The following is a 19,873-nucleotide window of genomic DNA, read 5'->3' on the forward strand; positions in this document are numbered from 1 at the left end:
AGTGTTTGTGTGTGTGTGTGTGTGTGTGAGAGAGAGAGAGACTGTGTATGAGGAATTGTTGCTGAGTGTGAATGCAAGTGAGCTGCAAAAATGCGGAATTGCATTTTTGTGTCTGCACAAGTGCATGGTGACTAATTGTACAGAGTGAGAAAGAGATCGGGAAGGCTTGGCTCAGCAGCTTGTCAGGATGGCCGAGTGGTCTAAGGCGCCAGACTCAAGGAGCGTTAATCCTTGCTCTGCATCTGGACTTGTGAATTCTGGTCCCTTTCTAGGGGCGTGGGTTCAAATCCCACTCCTGACATGTCTCCCTTTTTCCCCAAACAAACCTTCCCACACCCACACACTCACCCCAAATTTCACATCTTCTTGGAGAGGAGTCACTCCCCCTTCCCAAACATGGAAGAGTCCAACCCCTCGGTTTCAAAGATAAGGCTCAGGCATTTACAACAATCTTCAGACGCAAGTGCCCACTGGATCATCTTCCTCAGTCTCCTCCTGTGCTCCCCACCATCACACACACCATTCTTCAAACAATTACATTCACTCCGTCTCACATAAAGAGACACTGGACACTACAAAGGCTATGGGCCCTGCCAAGATTCTGGCACTGCTCCTGAACGCTGCTGCTCCACAACATGCCCTTCCTCGAGCCAAGTTCTCCCAGGACAGTGACAACACTGGGATCTACCTGGCCATCTGCCAAATTATCCAGGTATGTCCTGCACATAAAAAGCAGGACAAATCCAACTCAGCCAATTCCACTCCCGTCTATCTCTTCCCAATCCTCGGAAAAGTGATGGAAGGGCTCACCAACAGGGCTATCGAGCAGCACCTGCTCAGCAATAACCTGCTCAGCGACACCCAGTTTGGGATCCCCCAGGGTCACTCAGCTCCTGACCTCATTTTGTTTGTGCCTGTGTGAGAGAGAGAGAGAGAGAGAAAGTCTGTGTGAGTGTGTGAATGTGAGAGTGAGAGACAGTGTGTGTAAGCGCGTGAGAGAGGAAGCCTTTATGTGTGTGTGTGAGAGTTGTATATGTCTGTGTGTGTGTGTGTGTGTGTGTGTGTGTGTGTGTTTGTGTGGGTGGAGTGTGTGTGTCTGAGAAAGTGAGTGTGTGGGTGTTTGTGTCTGCGAGAGACAGAGAGTGTGTGGGTGTATGATTGTGTGAGCATGTATGTGTGTGACAGAGAGAGAGGGAGAATTTGTATGTGTGTGAGAGTGTGTTTGTGTGTGAGAGAGAATGTGTGTGAGAGAGAGAGTGTGTGTGTGTGAGGGAGAGAATGTGTGTGTGAGAGAGAGAGCGAAAGTGTGTGTATATGAGGGAGAGTGTGTGAGTGTGTGTGTGTGAGGGAGTGTGTGTGTGTGTGTGTGAGAGAGAGAGTGAGTGTGTCAGCATGCATGTGTGTGACAGAGAGAGGGAGAATTTGTATGTGTGTGAGAGAGTATGTTTGAGTGTGTGTGTGTGAGAGAGAGTGTGTGTGTGCATGTGAGAGAGTGAGTGTATGTGTGAGAGAGAGAGAGAATGTGTGTGTGTGTGAGAGAGAGAGAGAGAGAGGGAGATTTTGTGTGTGTGAGAGAGTGTGTTTGTCTGTGTGAGAGAGAGTGAGTGTGAGTGCATGTCGGTGTGTGTGTGAAAGAGAGAGAGAGAATTTGTTTGTGCGTGAGAGAGAGTCTTATTTTTGTGAGAGAGTGTGTTTGTGTGTGAGTGAGACAGAAAGAGTGAGAGTGTGTGTGATAGAGAGTGTGTGTTTGTGTGCGCATGTGAGAGAGTGTGTGTGTGAAAGAGAGAAAGGGTGTGCGTGTGTGTGTGTGAGTGTGTGTGTGAGAGACTGAGAGTGTGTATGATAGAGAGTGTGTGTTTGTCTGTTCATGTGAGAGAGAATGTGTTAATGTGTGTGAGAGATAGAGAGGGAGTGAGAATTTGTGTGTGTGAGAGAAACTGAGAGTGTGAGTGTGTGTGTGAAAGAGAGAGACAATTTGTGTATGTGTGTGAGAGAGATTGTGTGTGTGTGTGTGTGTGTGAGAGAGAGAGTGTGTGAGAGAGAGACAGAGTCTATATGAGGGATTGTTGTTGAGTGTGAATGCAAGGGAGCTGCAGAAATGCGGAATTGTATTTTGTGTCTGCACAAGGGCAAGGTGACTAACTGTGCAGAGTGAGAAAGAGAGCGGGCATCACCATCCTGTCAGGATGGCCGAGTGGTCTAAGGCGCCAGACTTAAGGAGTGTTAGTCCTTGCTCTGCATCTGGCCTTGTGAATTCTGGTCCCTTTCTAGGGGCGTGGGTTCAAATCCCACTCCTGACATGTCTCCCTTTTTCCCCAAACAAACCTTCCCACACCCACACACTCCCCCCAAATTTCACATCTTCTTGGAGAGGAGTCACTCCCCTTTCCCAAACATGGAAGAGTCCAACCCCTCGGTTTCAAAGATAAGGCTCAGGCATTTACAACAATCTTCAGACGCAAGTGCCCACTGGATCATCTTCCTCAGTCTCCTCCTGTGCTCCCCACCATCACACACACCATTCTTCAAACAATTACATTCACTCCGTCTCACATCAAAAGACACTGGACACTACAAAGGCTATGGGCCCTGCCAAGATTCTGGCACTGCTCCTGAACGCTGCTGCTCCACAACATGCCCTTCCTCGAGCCAAGTTCGCCCAGGACAGTGACAACACTGGGATCTACCTGGCCATCTGCCAAATTATCCAGGTATGTCCTGCACATAAAAAGCAGGACAAATCCAAATCAGCAAATTCCACTCCCGTCTATCTCTTCCCAATCCTCGGAAAAGTGATGGAAGGGCTCACCAACAGGGCTATCGAGCAGCACCTGCTCAGCAATAACCTGCTCAGTGACACCCAGTTTGGGATGCCCCAGGGTCACTCAGCTCCTGACCTCATTTTATTTGTGTCTGTGTGTGAGAGAGAGAGAGATTGTATGTGTTGGTGAGTGTGTGCGTGTGTGTGTGATAGAGAGGTTGGGTGTGTGTGTCTGTGTGTGGGTGTGAGAGAGAGTATGTGTGTGTGTGAGAGAGAGAGTGTGTGCCTGTGGGTATATGAGTTTGTGTGTGTGTTTGTATGTGTGTGTGAGAGAGATTGTGAGTCCATTTGAGTGTGTGTGTGTGTGAGACAGAGAGAGTGTGTACGTTTGTGCTTGTCTGTGAGTGTGAGAGTGAGTGCAGGTGTGTGTGTGTGAGTGTGTGAGAGAGCGAATGTGTGTCTGTGTGAGAGAGAGTGTCTGTGTGAGAGAAAATGTGTGTGTGAGAGAGTGAGTGTGTGTGAGAGGGAGAGAGAGTGTGTGTGTGTGTGTGTGTGTTTGTGTGTGAGGGAGAGAGTGCGTATGTGGGTGTGTGTGAGAGAGGGTGTGTTTGTGTGTGGGTGTGAGAGACAGACAGAGAGTGCGTGTGTGTGTGTGAGAGAGAGAGATTGTGAGTGCATGTGAGTGTGTGTGTGTGAGAGAGAGTGTGTGTGAGAGAGTGTGAGTGCAGGTGTTTGTGTGTGTGAGTGGGAATGCTTATGTATGAGTGTGTGAGAGAGAGTGTGCGTGTGTGAGAGTGTGTGTTTGTGTGTGTGAGAGAGAGTGTGTGTGTGTGTTGGAGAGAGTATGTGTGTGTGGGAGAGAGAGAGAGAGAATTTGTGCTTGTGTGGGGTATGAGAGACAGAAAGGGATTGTGAGTGTGTGTGAACGAATGTGTGTGCGTGCTTGTGAGATGGAGAGTGTGAGTGTGTGTGAGAGAGAGAGAGTGTATGTATATGCATGTGAGAGCGATTGTGTGTGTGAGAGAGGGTTTGTGTGTGTGTGTGTGTGTGAGAGAGAGTGTTTGTGTGTGTGTGTGTGTGTGTGTGTGAGAGAGAGAGAGACTGTGTATGAGGAATTGTTGCTGAGTGTGAATGCAAGTGAGCTGCAAAAATGCGGAATTGCATTTTTGTGTCTGCACAAGTGCATGGTGACTAATTGTACAGAGTGAGAAAGAGATCGGGAAGGCTTGGCTCAGCAGCTTGTCAGGATGGCCGAGTGGTCTAAGGCGCCAGACTCAAGGAGCGTTAATCCTTGCTCTGCATCTGGACTTGTGAATTCTGGTCCCTTTCTAGGGGCGTGGGTTCAAATCCCACTCCTGACATGTCTCCCTTTTTCCCCAAACAAACCTTCCCACACCCACACACTCCCCCCAAATTTCACATCTTCTTGGAGAGGAGTCACTCCCCCTTCCCAAACATGGAAGAGTCCAACCCCTCGGTTTCAAAGATAAGGCTCAGGCATTTACAACAATCTTCAGACGCAAGTGCCCACTGGATCATCTTCCTCAGTCTCCTCCTGTGCTCCCCACCATCACACACACCATTCTTCAAACAATTACATTCACTCCGTCTCACATCAAGAGACACTGGACACTACAAAGGCTATGGGCCCTGCCAAGATTCTGGCACTGCTCCTGAACGCTGCTGCTCCACAACATGCCCTTCCTCGAGCCAAGTTCTCCCAGGACAGTGACAACACTGGGATCTACCTGGCCATCTGCCAAATTATCCAGGTATGTCCTGCACATAAAAAGCAGGACAAATCCAACTCAGCCAATTCCACTCCCGTCTATCTCTTCCCAATCCTCGGAAAAGTGATGGAAGGGCTCACCAACAGGGCTATCGAGCAGCACCTGCTCAGCAATAACCTGCTCAGCGACACCCAGTTTGGGATCCCCCAGGGTCACTCAGCTCCTGACCTCATTTTGTTTGTGCCTGTGTGAGAGAGAGAGAGAGAGAGAAAGTCTGTGTGAGTGTGTGAATGTGAGAGTGAGAGACAGTGTGTGTAAGCGCGTGAGAGAGGAAGCCTTTATGTGTGTGTGTGAGAGTTGTATATGTCTGTGTGTGTGTGTGTGTGTGTGTGTGTGTGTTTGTGTGGGTGGAGTGTGTGTGTCTGAGAAAGTGAGTGTGTGGGTGTTTGTGTCTGCGAGAGACAGAGAGTGTGTGGGTGTATGATTGTGTGAGCATGTATGTGTGTGACAGAGAGAGAGGGAGAATTTGTATGTGTGTGAGAGTGTGTTTGTGTGTGAGAGAGAATGTGTGTGAGAGAGAGAGTGTGTGTGTGTGAGGGAGAGAATGTGTGTGTGAGAGAGAGAGCGAAAGTGTGTGTATATGAGGGAGAGTGTGTGAGTGTGTGTGTGTGAGGGAGTGTGTGTGTGTGTGTGTGAGAGAGAGAGTGAGTGTGTCAGCATGCATGTGTGTGACAGAGAGAGGGAGAATTTGTATGTGTGTGAGAGAGTATGTTTGAGTGTGTGTGTGTGAGAGAGAGTGTGTGTGTGCATGTGAGAGAGTGAGTGTATGTGTGAGAGAGAGAGAGAATGTGTGTGTGTGAGAGAGAGAGAGAGAGAGGGAGATTTTGTGTGTGTGAGAGAGTGTGTTTGTCTGTGTGAGAGAGAGTGAGTGTGAGTGCATGTCGGTGTGTGTGTGAAAGAGAGAGAGAGAATTTGTTTGTGCGTGAGAGAGAGTCTTATTTTTGTGAGAGAGTGTGTTTGTGTGTGAGTGAGACAGAAAGAGTGAGAGTGTGTGTGATAGAGAGTGTGTGTTTGTGTGCGCATGTGAGAGAGTGTGTGTGTGAAAGAGAGAAAGGGTGTGCGTGTGTGTGTGTGAGTGTGTGTGTGAGAGACTGTGAGTGTGTATGATAGAGAGTGTGTGTTTGTCTGTTCATGTGAGAGAGAATGTGTTAATGTGTGTGAGAGATAGAGAGGGAGTGAGAATTTGTGTGTGTGAGAGAAACTGAGAGTGTGAGTGTGTGTGTGAAAGAGAGAGACAATTTGTGTATGTGTGTGAGAGAGATTGTGTGTGTGTGTGTGTGTGTGAGAGAGAGAGTGTGTGAGAGAGAGACAGAGTCTATATGAGGGATTGTTGTTGAGTGTGAATGCAAGGGAGCTGCAGAAATGCGGAATTGTATTTTGTGTCTGCACAAGGGCAAGGTGACTAACTGTGCAGAGTGAGAAAGAGAGCGGGCATCACCATCCTGTCAGGATGGCCGAGTGGTCTAAGGCGCCAGACTTAAGGAGTGTTAGTCCTTGCTCTGCATCTGGCCTTGTGAATTCTGGTCCCTTTCTAGGGGCGTGGGTTCAAATCCCACTCCTGACATGTCTCCCTTTTTCCCCAAACAAACCTTCCCACACCCACACACTCCCCCCAAATTTCACATCTTCTTGGAGAGGAGTCACTCCCCTTTCCCAAACATGGAAGAGTCCAACCCCTCGGTTTCAAAGATAAGGCTCAGGCATTTACAACAATCTTCAGACGCAAGTGCCCACTGGATCATCTTCCTCAGTCTCCTCCTGTGCTCCCCACCATCACACACACCATTCTTCAAACAATTACATTCACTCCGTCTCACATCAAAAGACACTGGACACTACAAAGGCTATGGGCCCTGCCAAGATTCTGGCACTGCTCCTGAACGCTGCTGCTCCACAACATGCCCTTCCTCGAGCCAAGTTCGCCCAGGACAGTGACAACACTGGGATCTACCTGGCCATCTGCCAAATTATCCAGGTATGTCCTGCACATAAAAAGCAGGACAAATCCAAATCAGCAAATTCCACTCCCGTCTATCTCTTCCCAATCCTCGGAAAAGTGATGGAAGGGCTCACCAACAGGGCTATCGAGCAGCACCTGCTCAGCAATAACCTGCTCAGTGACACCCAGTTTGGGATGCCCCAGGGTCACTCAGCTCCTGACCTCATTTTATTTGTGTCTGTGTGTGAGAGAGAGAGAGATTGTATGTGTTGGTGAGTGTGTGCGTGTGTGTGTGATAGAGAGGTTGGGTGTGTGTGTCTGTGTGTGGGTGTGAGAGAGAGTATGTGTGTGTGTGAGAGAGAGAGTGTGTGCCTGTGGGTATATGAGTTTGTGTGTGTGTTTGTATGTGTGTGTGAGAGAGATTGTGAGTCCATTTGAGTGTGTGTGTGTGTGAGACAGAGAGAGTGTGTACGTTTGTGCTTGTCTGTGAGTGTGAGAGTGAGTGCAGGTGTGTGTGTGTGAGTGTGTGAGAGAGCGAATGTGTGTCTGTGTGAGAGAGAGTGTCTGTGTGAGAGAAAATGTGTGTGTGAGAGAGTGAGTGTGTGTGAGAGGGAGAGAGAGTGTGTGTGTGTGTGTGTTTGTGTGTGAGGGAGAGAGTGCGTATGTGGGTGTGTGTGAGAGAGGGTGTGTTTGTGTGTGGGTGTGAGAGACAGACAGAGAGTGCGTGTGTGTGTGTGAGAGAGAGAGATTGTGAGTGCATGTGAGTGTGTGTGTGTGAGAGAGAGTGTGTGTGAGAGAGTGTGAGTGCAGGTGTTTGTGTGTGTGAGTGGGAATGCTTATGTATGAGTGTGTGAGAGAGAGTGTGCGTGTGTGAGAGTGTGTGTTTGTGTGTGTGAGAGAGAGTGTGTGTGTGTGTTGGAGAGAGTATGTGTGTGTGGGAGAGAGAGAGAGAGAATTTGTGCTTGTGTGGGGTATGAGAGACAGAAAGGGATTGTGAGTGTGTGTGAACGAATGTGTGTGCGTGCTTGTGAGATGGAGAGTGTGAGTGTGTGTGAGAGAGAGTGAGTATATGTGTGTGTGTGTGTGAGCGATTGTGTGTGTGAGAGAGGTGTTTGTGTGTGTGTGTGTGTGAGAGAGAGTGTTTGTGTGTGTGTGTGTGTGTGTGTGAGAGAGAGAGAGACTGTGTATGAGGAATTGTTGCTGAGTGTGAATGCAAGTGAGCTGCAAAAATGCGGAATTGCATTTTTGTGTCTGCACAAGTGCATGGTGACTAATTGTACAGAGTGAGAAAGAGATCGGGAAGGCTTGGCTCAGCAGCTTGTCAGGATGGCCGAGTGGTCTAAGGCGCCAGACTCAAGGAGCGTTAATCCTTGCTCTGCATCTGGACTTGTGAATTCTGGTCCCTTTCTAGGGGCGTGGGTTCAAATCCCACTCCTGACATGTCTCCCTTTTTCCCCAAACAAACCTTCCCACACCCACACACTCCCCCCAAATTTCACATCTTCTTGGAGAGGAGTCACTCCCCCTTCCCAAACATGGAAGAGTCCAACCCCTCGGTTTCAAAGATAAGGCTCAGGCATTTACAACAATCTTCAGACGCAAGTGCCCACTGGATCATCTTCCTCAGTCTCCTCCTGTGCTCCCCACCATCACACACACCATTCTTCAAACAATTACATTCACTCCGTCTCACATAAAGAGACACTGGACACTACAAAGGCTATGGGCCCTGCCAAGATTCTGGCACTGCTCCTGAACGCTGCTGCTCCACAACATGCCCTTCCTCGAGCCAAGTTCTCCCAGGACAGTGACAACACTGGGATCTACCTGGCCATCTGCCAAATTATCCAGGTATGTCCTGCACATAAAAAGCAGGACAAATCCAACTCAGCCAATTCCACTCCCGTCTATCTCTTCCCAATCCTCGGAAAAGTGATGGAAGGGCTCACCAACAGGGCTATCGAGCAGCACCTGCTCAGCAATAACCTGCTCAGCGACACCCAGTTTGGGATCCCCCAGGGTCACTCAGCTCCTGACCTCATTTTGTTTGTGCCTGTGTGAGAGAGAGAGAGAGAGAGAAAGTCTGTGTGAGTGTGTGAATGTGAGAGTGAGAGACAGTGTGTGTAAGCGCGTGAGAGAGGAAGCCTTTATGTGTGTGTGTGAGAGTTGTATATGTCTGTGTGTGTGTGTGTGTGTGTGTGTGTGTGTGTGTTTGTGTGGGTGGAGTGTGTGTGTCTGAGAAAGTGAGTGTGTGGGTGTTTGTGTCTGCGAGAGACAGAGAGTGTGTGGTGTATGATTGTGTGAGCATGTATGTGTGTGACAGAGAGAGAGGGAGAATTTGTATGTGTGTGAGAGTGTGTTTGTGTGTGAGAGAGAATGTGTGTGAGAGAGAGAGTGTGTGTGTGTGAGGGAGAGAATGTGTGTGTGAGAGAGAGAGCGAAAGTGTGTGTATATGAGGGAGAGTGTGTGAGTGTGTGTGTGTGAGGGAGTGTGTGTGTGTGTGTGTGAGAGAGAGAGTGAGTGTGTCAGCATGCATGTGTGTGACAGAGAGAGGGAGAATTTGTATGTGTGTGAGAGAGTATGTTTGAGTGTGTGTGTGTGAGAGAGAGTGTGTGTGTGCATGTGAGAGAGTGAGTGTATGTGTGAGAGAGAGAGAGAATGTGTGTGTGTGTGAGAGAGAGAGAGAGAGAGGGAGATTTTGTGTGTGTGAGAGAGTGTGTTTGTCTGTGTGAGAGAGAGTGAGTGTGAGTGCATGTCGGTGTGTGTGTGAAAGAGAGAGAGAGAATTTGTTTGTGCGTGAGAGAGAGTCTTATTTTTGTGAGAGAGTGTGTTTGTGTGTGAGTGAGACAGAAAGAGTGAGAGTGTGTGTGATAGAGAGTGTGTGTTTGTGTGCGCATGTGAGAGAGTGTGTGTGTGAAAGAGAGAAAGGGTGTGCGTGTGTGTGTGTGAGTGTGTGTGTGAGAGACTGAGAGTGTGTATGATAGAGAGTGTGTGTTTGTCTGTTCATGTGAGAGAGAATGTGTTAATGTGTGTGAGAGATAGAGAGGGAGTGAGAATTTGTGTGTGTGAGAGAAACTGAGAGTGTGAGTGTGTGTGTGAAAGAGAGAGACAATTTGTGTATGTGTGTGAGAGAGATTGTGTGTGTGTGTGTGTGTGTGAGAGAGAGAGTGTGTGAGAGAGAGACAGAGTCTATATGAGGGATTGTTGTTGAGTGTGAATGCAAGGGAGCTGCAGAAATGCGGAATTGTATTTTGTGTCTGCACAAGGGCAAGGTGACTAACTGTGCAGAGTGAGAAAGAGAGCGGGCATCACCATCCTGTCAGGATGGCCGAGTGGTCTAAGGCGCCAGACTTAAGGAGTGTTAGTCCTTGCTCTGCATCTGGCCTTGTGAATTCTGGTCCCTTTCTAGGGGCGTGGGTTCAAATCCCACTCCTGACATGTCTCCCTTTTTCCCCAAACAAACCTTCCCACACCCACACACTCCCCCCAAATTTCACATCTTCTTGGAGAGGAGTCACTCCCCTTTCCCAAACATGGAAGAGTCCAACCCCTCGGTTTCAAAGATAAGGCTCAGGCATTTACAACAATCTTCAGACGCAAGTGCCCACTGGATCATCTTCCTCAGTCTCCTCCTGTGCTCCCCACCATCACACACACCATTCTTCAAACAATTACATTCACTCCGTCTCACATCAAAAGACACTGGACACTGCAAAGGCTATGGGCCCTGCCAAGATTCTGGCACTGCTCCTGAACGCTGCTGCTCCACAACATGCCCTTCCTCGAGCCAAGTTCGCCCAGGACAGTGACAACACTGGGATCTACCTGGCCATCTGCCAAATTATCCAGGTATGTCCTGCACATAAAAAGCAGGACAAATCCAAATCAGCAAATTCCACTCCCGTCTATCTCTTCCCAATCCTCGGAAAAGTGATGGAAGGGCTCACCAACAGGGCTATCGAGCAGCACCTGCTCAGCAATAACCTGCTCAGTGACACCCAGTTTGGGATGCCCCAGGGTCACTCAGCTCCTGACCTCATTTTATTTGTGTCTGTGTGTGAGAGAGAGAGATTGTGAGTGCGTGTGTGTGTGATAGAGAGGTTGGGTGTGTGTGTCTGTGTGTGGGTGTGAGTGTGTGTGTGTGAGAGAGAGTGTGTGTGTGAGAGAGAGTGTGTGTGCAGGTGTTTGTGTGTGTGTGAGTGGGAATGCTTATGTGTGAGTGTGTGTGAGAGAGAGTGTGCGTGTGTGTGAGAGTGTGTGTGTGTGTGTGTGAGAGAGAGTGTGTGTGTGTGTGTGGAGAGAGTGTGTGTGTGTGGGAGAGAGAGAGAGAGAGAATTTGTGCTTGTGTGGGTGTGTGTGTGAGAGACAGAGAGGGATTGTGAGTGTGTGTGAGAGAGAGAGAGAGAGGGAGATTTTGTGTGTGTGTGCTTGTGAGATGGAGAGTGTGAGTGTGTGTGAGAGAGAGAGAGTGTGTGTGTATATGCATGTGAGAGCGATTGTGTGTGTGAGAGAGGTGTGTGTGTGTGTGTGTGTGTGTGTGTGAGAGAGAGTGTTTGTGTGTGTGTGTGTGTGTGAGAGAGAGTGTTTGTGTGTGTGTGTGTGTGTGTGTGTGTGAGAGAGAGAGAGACTGTGTATGAGGAATTGTTGCTGAGTGTGAATGCAAGTGAGCTGCAAAAATGCGGAATTGCATTTTTGTGTCTGCACAAGTGCATGGTGACTAATTGTACAGAGTGAGAAAGAGATCGGGAAGGCTTGGCTCAGCAGCTTGTCAGGATGGCCGAGTGGTCTAAGGCGCCAGACTCAAGGAGCGTTAATCCTTGCTCTGCATCTGGACTTGTGAATTCTGGTCCCTTTCTAGGGGCGTGGGTTCAAATCCCACTCCTGACATGTCTCCCTTTTTCCCCAAACAAACCTTCCCACACCCACACACTCCCCCCAAATTTCACATCTTCTTGGAGAGGAGTCACTCCCCCTTCCCAAACATGGAAGAGTCCAACCCCTCGGTTTCAAAGATAAGGCTCAGGCATTTACAACAATCTTCAGACGCAAGTGCCCACTGGATCATCTTCCTCAGTCTCCTCCTGTGCTCCCCACCATCACACACACCATTCTTCAAACAATTACATTCACTCCGTCTCACATAAAGAGACACTGGACACTACAAAGGCTATGGGCCCTGCCAAGATTCTGGCACTGCTCCTGAACGCTGCTGCTCCACAACATGCCCTTCCTCGAGCCAAGTTCTCCCAGGACAGTGACAACACTGGGATCTACCTGGCCATCTGCCAAATTATCCAGGTATGTCCTGCACATAAAAAGCAGGACAAATCCAACTCAGCCAATTCCACTCCCGTCTATCTCTCCCCAATCCTCGGAAAAGTGATGGAAGGGCTCACCAACAGGGCTATCGAGCAGCACCTGCTCAGCAATAACCTGCTCAGCGACACCCAGTTTGGGATCCCCCAGGGTCACTCAGCTCCTGACCTCATTTTGTTTGTGCCTGTGTGAGAGAGAGAGAGAGAGAGAAAGTCTGTGTGAGTGTGTGAATGTGAGAGTGAGAGACAGTGTGTGTAAGCGCGTGAGAGAGGAAGCCTTTATGTGTGTGTGTGAGAGTTGTATATGTCTGTGTGTGTGTGTGTGTGTGTGTGTGTGTGTGTTTGTGTGGGTGGAGTGTGTGTGTCTGAGAAAGTGAGTGTGTGGGTGTTTGTGTCTGCGAGAGACAGAGAGTGTGTGGGTGTATGATTGTGTGAGCATGTATGTGTGTGACAGAGAGAGAGGGAGAATTTGTATGTGTGTGAGAGTGTGTTTGTGTGTGAGAGAGAATGTGTGTGAGAGAGAGAGTGTGTGTGTGTGAGGGAGAGAATGTGTGTGTGAGAGAGAGAGCGAAAGTGTGTGTATATGAGGGAGAGTGTGTGAGTGTGTGTGTGTGAGGGAGTGTGTGTGTGTGTGTGTGAGAGAGAGAGTGAGTGTGTCAGCATGCATGTGTGTGACAGAGAGAGGGAGAATTTGTATGTGTGTGAGAGAGTATGTTTGAGTGTGTGTGTGTGAGAGAGAGTGTGTGTGTGCATGTGAGAGAGTGAGTGTATGTGTGAGAGAGAGAGAGAATGTGTGTGTGTGTGAGAGAGAGAGAGAGAGAGGGAGATTTTGTGTGTGTGAGAGAGTGTGTTTGTCTGTGTGAGAGAGAGTGAGTGTGAGTGCATGTCGGTGTGTGTGTGAAAGAGAGAGAGAGAATTTGTTTGTGCGTGAGAGAGAGTCTTATTTTTGTGAGAGAGTGTGTTTGTGTGTGAGTGAGACAGAAAGAGTGAGAGTGTGTGTGATAGAGAGTGTGTGTTTGTGTGCGCATGTGAGAGAGTGTGTGTGTGAAAGAGAGAAAGGGTGTGCGTGTGTGTGTGAGTGTGTGTGTGAGAGACTGAGAGTGTGTATGATAGAGAGTGTGTGTTTGTCTGTTCATGTGAGAGAGAATGTGTTAATGTGTGTGAGAGATAGAGAGGGAGTGAGAATTTGTGTGTGTGAGAGAAACTGAGAGTGTGAGTGTGTGTGTGAAAGAGAGAGACAATTTGTGTATGTGTGTGAGAGAGATTGTGTGTGTGTGTGTGTGTGAGAGAGAGAGTGTGTGAGAGAGAGACAGAGTCTATATGAGGGATTGTTGTTGAGTGTGAATGCAAGGGAGCTGCAGAAATGCGGAATTGTATTTTGTGTCTGCACAAGGGCAAGGTGACTAACTGTGCAGAGTGAGAAAGAGAGCGGGCATCACCATCCTGTCAGGATGGCCGAGTGGTCTAAGGCGCCAGACTTAAGGAGTGTTAGTCCTTGCTCTGCATCTGGCCTTGTGAATTCTGGTCCCTTTCTAGGGGCGTGGGTTCAAATCCCACTCCTGACATGTCTCCCTTTTTCCCCAAACAAACCTTCCCACACCCACACACTCCCCCCAAATTTCACATCTTCTTGGAGAGGAGTCACTCCCCTTTCCCAAACATGGAAGAGTCCAACCCCTCGGTTTCAAAGATAAGGCTCAGGCATTTACAACAATCTTCAGACGCAAGTGCCCACTGGATCATCTTCCTCAGTCTCCTCCTGTGCTCCCCACCATCACACACACCATTCTTCAAACAATTACATTCACTCCGTCTCACATCAAAAGACACTGGACACTGCAAAGGCTATGGGCCCTGCCAAGATTCTGGCACTGCTCCTGAACGCTGCTGCTCCACAACATGCCCTTCCTCGAGCCAAGTTCGCCCAGGACAGTGACAACACTGGGATCTACCTGGCCATCTGCCAAATTATCCAGGTATGTCCTGCACATAAAAAGCAGGACAAATCCAAATCAGCAAATTCCACTCCCGTCTATCTCTTCCCAATCCTCGGAAAAGTGATGGAAGGGCTCACCAACAGGGCTATCGAGCAGCACCTGCTCAGCAATAACCTGCTCAGTGACACCCAGTTTGGGATGCCCCAGGGTCACTCAGCTCCTGACCTCATTTTATTTGTGTCTGTGTGTGAGAGAGAGAGAGATTGTATGTGTTGGTGAGTGTGTGCGTGTGTGTGTGATAGAGAGGTTGGGTGTGTGTGTCTGTGTGTGGGTGTGAGAGAGAGTATGTGTGTGTGTGAGAGAGAGAGTGTGTGCCTGTGGGTATATGAGTTTGTGTGTGTGTTTGTATGTGTGTGTGAGAGAGATTGTGAGTCCATTTGAGTGTGTGTGTGTGTGAGACAGAGAGAGTGTGTACGTTTGTGCTTGTCTGTGAGTGTGAGAGTGAGTGCAGGTGTGTGTGTGTGAGTGTGTGAGAGAGCGAATGTGTGTCTGTGTGAGAGAGAATGTGTGTGTGAGAGAGTGAGTGTGTGTGAGAGGGAGAGAGAGTGTGTGTGTGTGTGTGTGTGTTTGTGTGTGAGGGAGAGAGTGCGTATGTGGGTGTGTGTGAGAGAGGGTGTGTTTGTGTGTGGGTGTGAGAGACAGACAGAGAGTGCGTGTGTGTGTGTGAGAGAGAGAGATTGTGAGTGCATGTGAGTGTGTGTGTGTGAGAGAGAGTGTGTGTGAGAGAGAGTGTGAGTGCAGGTGTTTGTGTGTGTGAGTGGGAATGCTTATGTATGAGTGTGTGAGAGAGAGTGTGCGTGTGTGAGAGTGTGTGTTTGTGTGTGTGAGAGAGAGTGTGTGTGTGTGTTGGAGAGAGTATGTGTGTGTGGGAGAGAGAGAGAGAGAATTTGTGCTTGTGTGGGGTATGAGAGACAGAAAGGGATTGTGAGTGTGTGTGAACGAATGTGTGTGCGTGCTTGTGAGATGGAGAGTGTGAGTGTGTGTGAGAGAGAGAGAGTGTATGTATATGCATGTGAGAGCGATTGTGTGTGTGAGAGAGGGTTTGTGTGTGTGTGTGTGTGTGAGAGAGAGTGTTTGTGTGTGTGTGTGTGTGTGTGTGAGAGAGAGAGAGACTGTGTATGAGGAATTGTTGCTGAGTGTGAATGCAAGTGAGCTGCAAAAATGCGGAATTGCATTTTTGTGTCTGCACAAGTGCATGGTGACTAATTGTACAGAGTGAGAAAGAGATCGGGAAGGCTTGGCTCAGCAGCTTGTCAGGATGGCCGAGTGGTCTAAGGCGCCAGACTCAAGGAGCGTTAATCCTTGCTCTGCATCTGGACTTGTGAATTCTGGTCCCTTTCTAGGGGCGTGGGTTCAAATCCCACTCCTGACATGTCTCCCTTTTTCCCCAAACAAACCTTCCCACACCCACACACTCCCCCCAAATTTCACATCTTCTTGGAGAGGAGTCACTCCCCCTTCCCAAACATGGAAGAGTCCAACCCCTCGGTTTCAAAGATAAGGCTCAGGCATTTACAACAATCTTCAGACGCAAGTGCCCACTGGATCATCTTCCTCAGTCTCCTCCTGTGCTCCCCACCATCACACACACCATTCTTCAAACAATTACATTCACTCCGTCTCACATCAAGAGACACTGGACACTACAAAGGCTATGGGCCCTGCCAAGATTCTGGCACTGCTCCTGAACGCTGCTGCTCCACAACATGCCCTTCCTCGAGCCAAGTTCTCCCAGGACAGTGACAACACTGGGATCTACCTGGCCATCTGCCAAATTATCCAGGTATGTCCTGCACATAAAAAGCAGGACAAATCCAACTCAGCCAATTCCACTCCCGTCTATCTCTTCCCAATCCTCGGAAAAGTGATGGAAGGGCTCACCAACAGGGCTATCGAGCAGCACCTGCTCAGCAATAACCTGCTCAGCGACACCCAGTTTGGGATCCCCCAGGGTCACTCAGCTCCTGACCTCATTTTGTTTGTGCCTGTGTGAGAGAGAGAGAGAGAGAGAAAGTCTGTGTGAGTGTGTGAATGTGAGAGTGAGAGACAGTGTGTGTAAGCGCGTGAGAGAGGAAGCCTTTATGTGTGTGTGTGAGAGTTGTATATGTCTGTGTGTGTGTGTGTGTGTGTGTGTGTGTGTGTTTGTGTGGGTGGAGTGTGTGTGTCTGAGAAAGTGAGTGTGTGGGTGTTTGTGTCTGCGAGAGACAGAGAGTGTGTGTGTGTATGATTGTGTGAGCATGTATGTGTGTGACAGAGAGAGAGGGAGAATTTGTATGTGTGTGAGAGTGTGTTTGTGTGTGAGAGAGAATGTGTGTGAGAGAGAGAGTGTGTGTGTGTGAGGGAGAGAATGTGTGTGTGAGAGAGAGAGCGAAAGTGTGTGTATATGAGGGAGAGTGTGTGAGTGTGTGTGTGTGAGGGAGTGTGTGTGTGTGTGTGTGAGAGAGAGAGTGAGTGTGTCAGCATGCATGTGTGTGACAGAGAGAGGGAGAATTTGTATGTGTGTGAGAGAGTATGTTTGAGTGTGTGTGTGTGAGAGAGAGTGTGTGTGTGCATGTGAGAGAGTGAGTGTATGTGTGAGAGAGAGAGAGAATGTGTGTGTGTGTGAGAGAGAGAGAGAGAGAGGGAGATTTTGTGTGTGTGAGAGAGTGTGTTTGTCTGTGTGAGAGAGAGTGAGTGTGAGTGCATGTCGGTGTGTGTGTGAAAGAGAGAGAGAGAATTTGTTTGTGCGTGAGAGAGAGTCTTATTTTTGTGAGAGAGTGTGTTTGTGTGTGAGTGAGACAGAAAGAGTGAGAGTGTGTGTGAGAGAGAGTGTGTGTTTGTGTGCGCATGTGAGAGAGTGTGTGTGTGAAAGAGAGAAAGGGTGTGCGTGTGTGTGTGTGAGTGTGTGTGTGAGAGACTGAGAGTGTGTATGATAGAGAGTGTGTGTTTGTCTGTTCATGTGAGAGAGAATGTGTTAATGTGTGTGAGAGATAGAGAGGGAGTGAGAATTTGTGTGTGTGAGAGAAACTGAGAGTGTGAGTGTGTGTGTGAAAGAGAGAGACAATTTGTGTATGTGTGTGAGAGAGATTGTGTGTGTGTGTGTGTGTGTGAGAGAGAGAGTGTGTGAGAGAGAGACAGAGTCTATATGAGGGATTGTTGTTGAGTGTGAATGCAAGGGAGCTGCAGAAATGCGGAATTGTATTTTGTGTCTGCACAAGGGCAAGGTGACTAACTGTGCAGAGTGAGAAAGAGAGCGGGCATCACCATCCTGTCAGGATGGCCGAGTGGTCTAAGGCGCCAGACTTAAGGAGTGTTAGTCCTTGCTCTGCATCTGGCCTTGTGAATTCTGGTCCCTTTCTAGGGGCGTGGGTTCAAATCCCACTCCTGACATGTCTCCCTTTTTCCCCAAACAAACCTTCCCACACCCACACACTCCCCCCAAATTTCACATCTTCTTGGAGAGGAGTCACTCCCCTTTCCCAAACATGGAAGAGTCCAACCCCTCGGTTTCAAAGATAAGGCTCAGGCATTTACAACAATCTTCAGACGCAAGTGCCCACTGGATCATCTTCCTCAGTCTCCTCCTGTGCTCCCCACCATCACACACACCATTCTTCAAACAATTACATTCACTCCGTCTCACATCAAAAGACACTGGACACTGCAAAGGCTATGGGCCCTGCCAAGATTCTGGCACTGCTCCTGAACGCTGCTGCTCCACAACATGCCCTTCCTCGAGCCAAGTTCGCCCAGGACAGTGACAACACTGGGATCTACCTGGCCATCTGCCAAATTATCCAGGTATGTCCTGCACATAAAAAGCAGGACAAATCCAAATCAGCAAATTCCACTCCCGTCTATCTCTTCCCAATCCTCGGAAAAGTGATGGAAGGGCTCACCAACAGGGCTATCGAGCAGCACCTGCTCAGCAATAACCTGCTCAGTGACACCCAGTTTGGGATGCCCCAGGGTCACTCAGCTCCTGACCTCATTTTATTTGTGTCTGTGTGTGAGAGAGAGAGAGAGATTGTGAGTGCATGTGAGTGTGTGTGTGTGAGAGAGAGTGTGTGTGAGAGAGAGTGTGAGTGCAGGTGTTTGTGTGTGTGAGTGGGAATGCTTATGTATGAGTGTGTGAGAGAGAGTGTGCGTGTGTGAGAGTGTGTGTGTGTGTGTGTGTGAGAGAGAGTGTGTGTGTGTGTGTGGAGAGAGTATGTGTGTGTGGGAGAGAGAGAGAGAGAATTTGTGCTTGTGTGGGGTATGAGAGACAGAAAGGGATTGTGAGTGTGTGTGAACGATGGTGTGTGCGTGCTTGTGAGATGGAGAGTGTGAGTGTGTGTGAGAGAGAGAGAGTGTATGTATATGCATGTGAGAGCGATTGTGTGTGTGTGAGAGAGTGTTTGTGTGTGTGTGTGTGTGTGAGAGAGAGTGTTTGTGTGTGTGTGTGTGTGAGAGAGAGAGAGACTGTGTATGAGGAATTGTTGCTGAGTGTGAATGCAAGTGAGCTGCAAAAATGCGGAATTGCATTTTTGTGTCTGCACAAGTGCATGGTGACTAATTGTACAGAGTGAGAAAGAGATCGGGAAGGCTTGGCTCAGCAGCTTGTCAGGATGGCCGAGTGGTCTAAGGCGCCAGACGCAAGGAGCGTTAATCCTTGCTCTGCATCTGGCCTTGTGAATTCTGGTCCCTTTCTAGGGGCGTGGGTTCAAATCCCACTCCTGACATGTCTCCCTTTTTCCCCAAACAAACCTTCCCACACCCACACACTCCCCCCAAATTTCACATCTTCTTGGAGAGGAGTCACTCCCCCTTCCCAAACATGGAAGAGTCCAACCCCTCGGTTTCAAAGATAAGGCTCAGGCATTTACAACAATCTTCAGACGCAAGTGCCCACTGGATCATCTTCCTCAGTCTCCTCCTGTGCTCCCCACCATCACACACACCATTCTTCAAACAATTACATTCACTCCGTCTCACATCAAAAGACACTGGACACTACAAAGGCTATGGGCCCTGCCAAGATTCTGGCACTGCTCCTGAACGCTGCTGCTCCACAACATGCCCTTCCTCGAGCCAAGTTCTCCCAGGACAGTGACAACACTGGGATCTACCTGGCCATCTGCCAAATTATCCAGGTATGTCCTGCACATAAAAAGCAGGACAAATCCAACTCAGCCAATTCCACTCCCGTCTATCTCTTCCCAATCCTCGGAAAAGTGATGGAAGGTCTCACCAACAGGGCTATCGAGCAGCACCTGCTCAGCAATAACCTGCTCAGCGACACCCAGTTTGGGATCCCCCAGGGTCACTCAGCTCCTGACCTCATTTTGTTTGTGCCTGTGTGAGAGAGAGAGAGAGAGAGAAAGTCTGTGTGAGTGTGTGAATGTGAGAGTGAGAGACAGTGTGTGTAAGCGCGTGAGAGAGGAAGCCTTTATGTGTGTGTGTGAGAGTTGTATATGTCTGTGTGTGTGTGTGTGTGTGTGTGTGTTTGTGTGGGTGGAGTGTGTGTGTCTGAGAAAGTGAGTGTGTGGGTGTTTGTGTCTGCGAGAGACAGAGAGTGTGTGTGTGTATGATTGTGTGAGCATGTATGTGTGTGACAGAGAGAGAGGGAGAATTTGTATGTGTGTGAGAGTGTGTTTGTGTGTGAGAGAGAATGTGTGTGAGAGAGAGAGTGTGTGTGTGTGAGGGAGAGAATGTGTGTGTGAGAGAGAGAGCGAAAGTGTGTGTATATGAGGGAGAGTGTGTGAGTGTGTGTGTGTGAGGGAGTGTGTGTGTGTGTGTGTGAGAGAGAGAGAGTGAGTGTGTCAGCATGCATGTGTGTGACAGAGAGAGGGAGAATTTGTATGTGTATGAGAGAGTATGTTTGAGTGTGTGTGTGTGAGAGAGTGTGTGTGTGTGCATGTGAGAGAGTGAGTGTATGTGTGAGAGAGAGAGAGAATGTGTGTGTGTGAGAGAGAGAGAGAGAGAGGGAGATTTTGTGTGTGTGAGAGAGTGTGTTTGTCTGTGTGAGAGAGAGTGAGTGTGAGTGCATGTCGGTGTGTGTGTGAAAGAGAGAGAGAGAATTTGTTTGTGCGTGAGAGAGAGTCTTATTTTTG

The 19,873-nt window shown here is 48.9% G+C and overlaps 11 non-coding genes across 11 annotated transcripts; all 11 read left to right on the forward strand.

The window, feature by feature from the left end:
- The first annotated feature begins 181 nt into the window (after positions 1-181).
- trnal-caa (transfer RNA leucine (anticodon CAA)) lies at positions 182-301 on the forward strand. Its single transcript has 2 exons — positions 182-219; positions 256-301. It is a non-coding gene; the product is annotated as a tRNA-Leu (tRNA).
- Positions 302-2,180: 1,879 nt separating this feature from the next.
- On the forward strand, positions 2,181-2,300 carry trnal-uaa (transfer RNA leucine (anticodon UAA)). Its single transcript has 2 exons — positions 2,181-2,218; positions 2,255-2,300. It is a non-coding gene; the product is annotated as a tRNA-Leu (tRNA).
- A 1,702-nt stretch (positions 2,301-4,002) lies between these two features.
- Positions 4,003-4,122, forward strand: trnal-caa (transfer RNA leucine (anticodon CAA)). The gene is made up of 2 exons: positions 4,003-4,040; positions 4,077-4,122. It is a non-coding gene; the product is annotated as a tRNA-Leu (tRNA).
- A 1,873-nt stretch (positions 4,123-5,995) lies between these two features.
- On the forward strand, positions 5,996-6,115 carry trnal-uaa (transfer RNA leucine (anticodon UAA)). Its single transcript has 2 exons — positions 5,996-6,033; positions 6,070-6,115. It is a non-coding gene; the product is annotated as a tRNA-Leu (tRNA).
- A 1,695-nt stretch (positions 6,116-7,810) lies between these two features.
- Positions 7,811-7,930, forward strand: trnal-caa (transfer RNA leucine (anticodon CAA)). Its single transcript has 2 exons — positions 7,811-7,848; positions 7,885-7,930. It is a non-coding gene; the product is annotated as a tRNA-Leu (tRNA).
- A 1,878-nt stretch (positions 7,931-9,808) lies between these two features.
- trnal-uaa (transfer RNA leucine (anticodon UAA)) lies at positions 9,809-9,928 on the forward strand. Its single transcript has 2 exons — positions 9,809-9,846; positions 9,883-9,928. It is a non-coding gene; the product is annotated as a tRNA-Leu (tRNA).
- A 1,329-nt stretch (positions 9,929-11,257) lies between these two features.
- Positions 11,258-11,377, forward strand: trnal-caa (transfer RNA leucine (anticodon CAA)). Its single transcript has 2 exons — positions 11,258-11,295; positions 11,332-11,377. It is a non-coding gene; the product is annotated as a tRNA-Leu (tRNA).
- Positions 11,378-13,250: 1,873 nt separating this feature from the next.
- Positions 13,251-13,370, forward strand: trnal-uaa (transfer RNA leucine (anticodon UAA)). The gene is made up of 2 exons: positions 13,251-13,288; positions 13,325-13,370. It is a non-coding gene; the product is annotated as a tRNA-Leu (tRNA).
- A 1,684-nt stretch (positions 13,371-15,054) lies between these two features.
- Positions 15,055-15,174, forward strand: trnal-caa (transfer RNA leucine (anticodon CAA)). Its single transcript has 2 exons — positions 15,055-15,092; positions 15,129-15,174. It is a non-coding gene; the product is annotated as a tRNA-Leu (tRNA).
- A 1,877-nt stretch (positions 15,175-17,051) lies between these two features.
- Positions 17,052-17,171, forward strand: trnal-uaa (transfer RNA leucine (anticodon UAA)). Its single transcript has 2 exons — positions 17,052-17,089; positions 17,126-17,171. It is a non-coding gene; the product is annotated as a tRNA-Leu (tRNA).
- A 1,211-nt stretch (positions 17,172-18,382) lies between these two features.
- On the forward strand, positions 18,383-18,502 carry trnal-caa (transfer RNA leucine (anticodon CAA)). Its single transcript has 2 exons — positions 18,383-18,420; positions 18,457-18,502. It is a non-coding gene; the product is annotated as a tRNA-Leu (tRNA).
- The last annotated feature ends 1,371 nt before the right edge of the window (positions 18,503-19,873 follow it).

Source organism: Hemiscyllium ocellatum, chromosome 24 (genome assembly GCF_020745735.1).
Source record: "Hemiscyllium ocellatum isolate sHemOce1 chromosome 24, sHemOce1.pat.X.cur, whole genome shotgun sequence".
In the NCBI taxonomy this organism is placed as follows: domain Eukaryota; kingdom Metazoa; phylum Chordata; class Chondrichthyes; order Orectolobiformes; family Hemiscylliidae; genus Hemiscyllium; species Hemiscyllium ocellatum.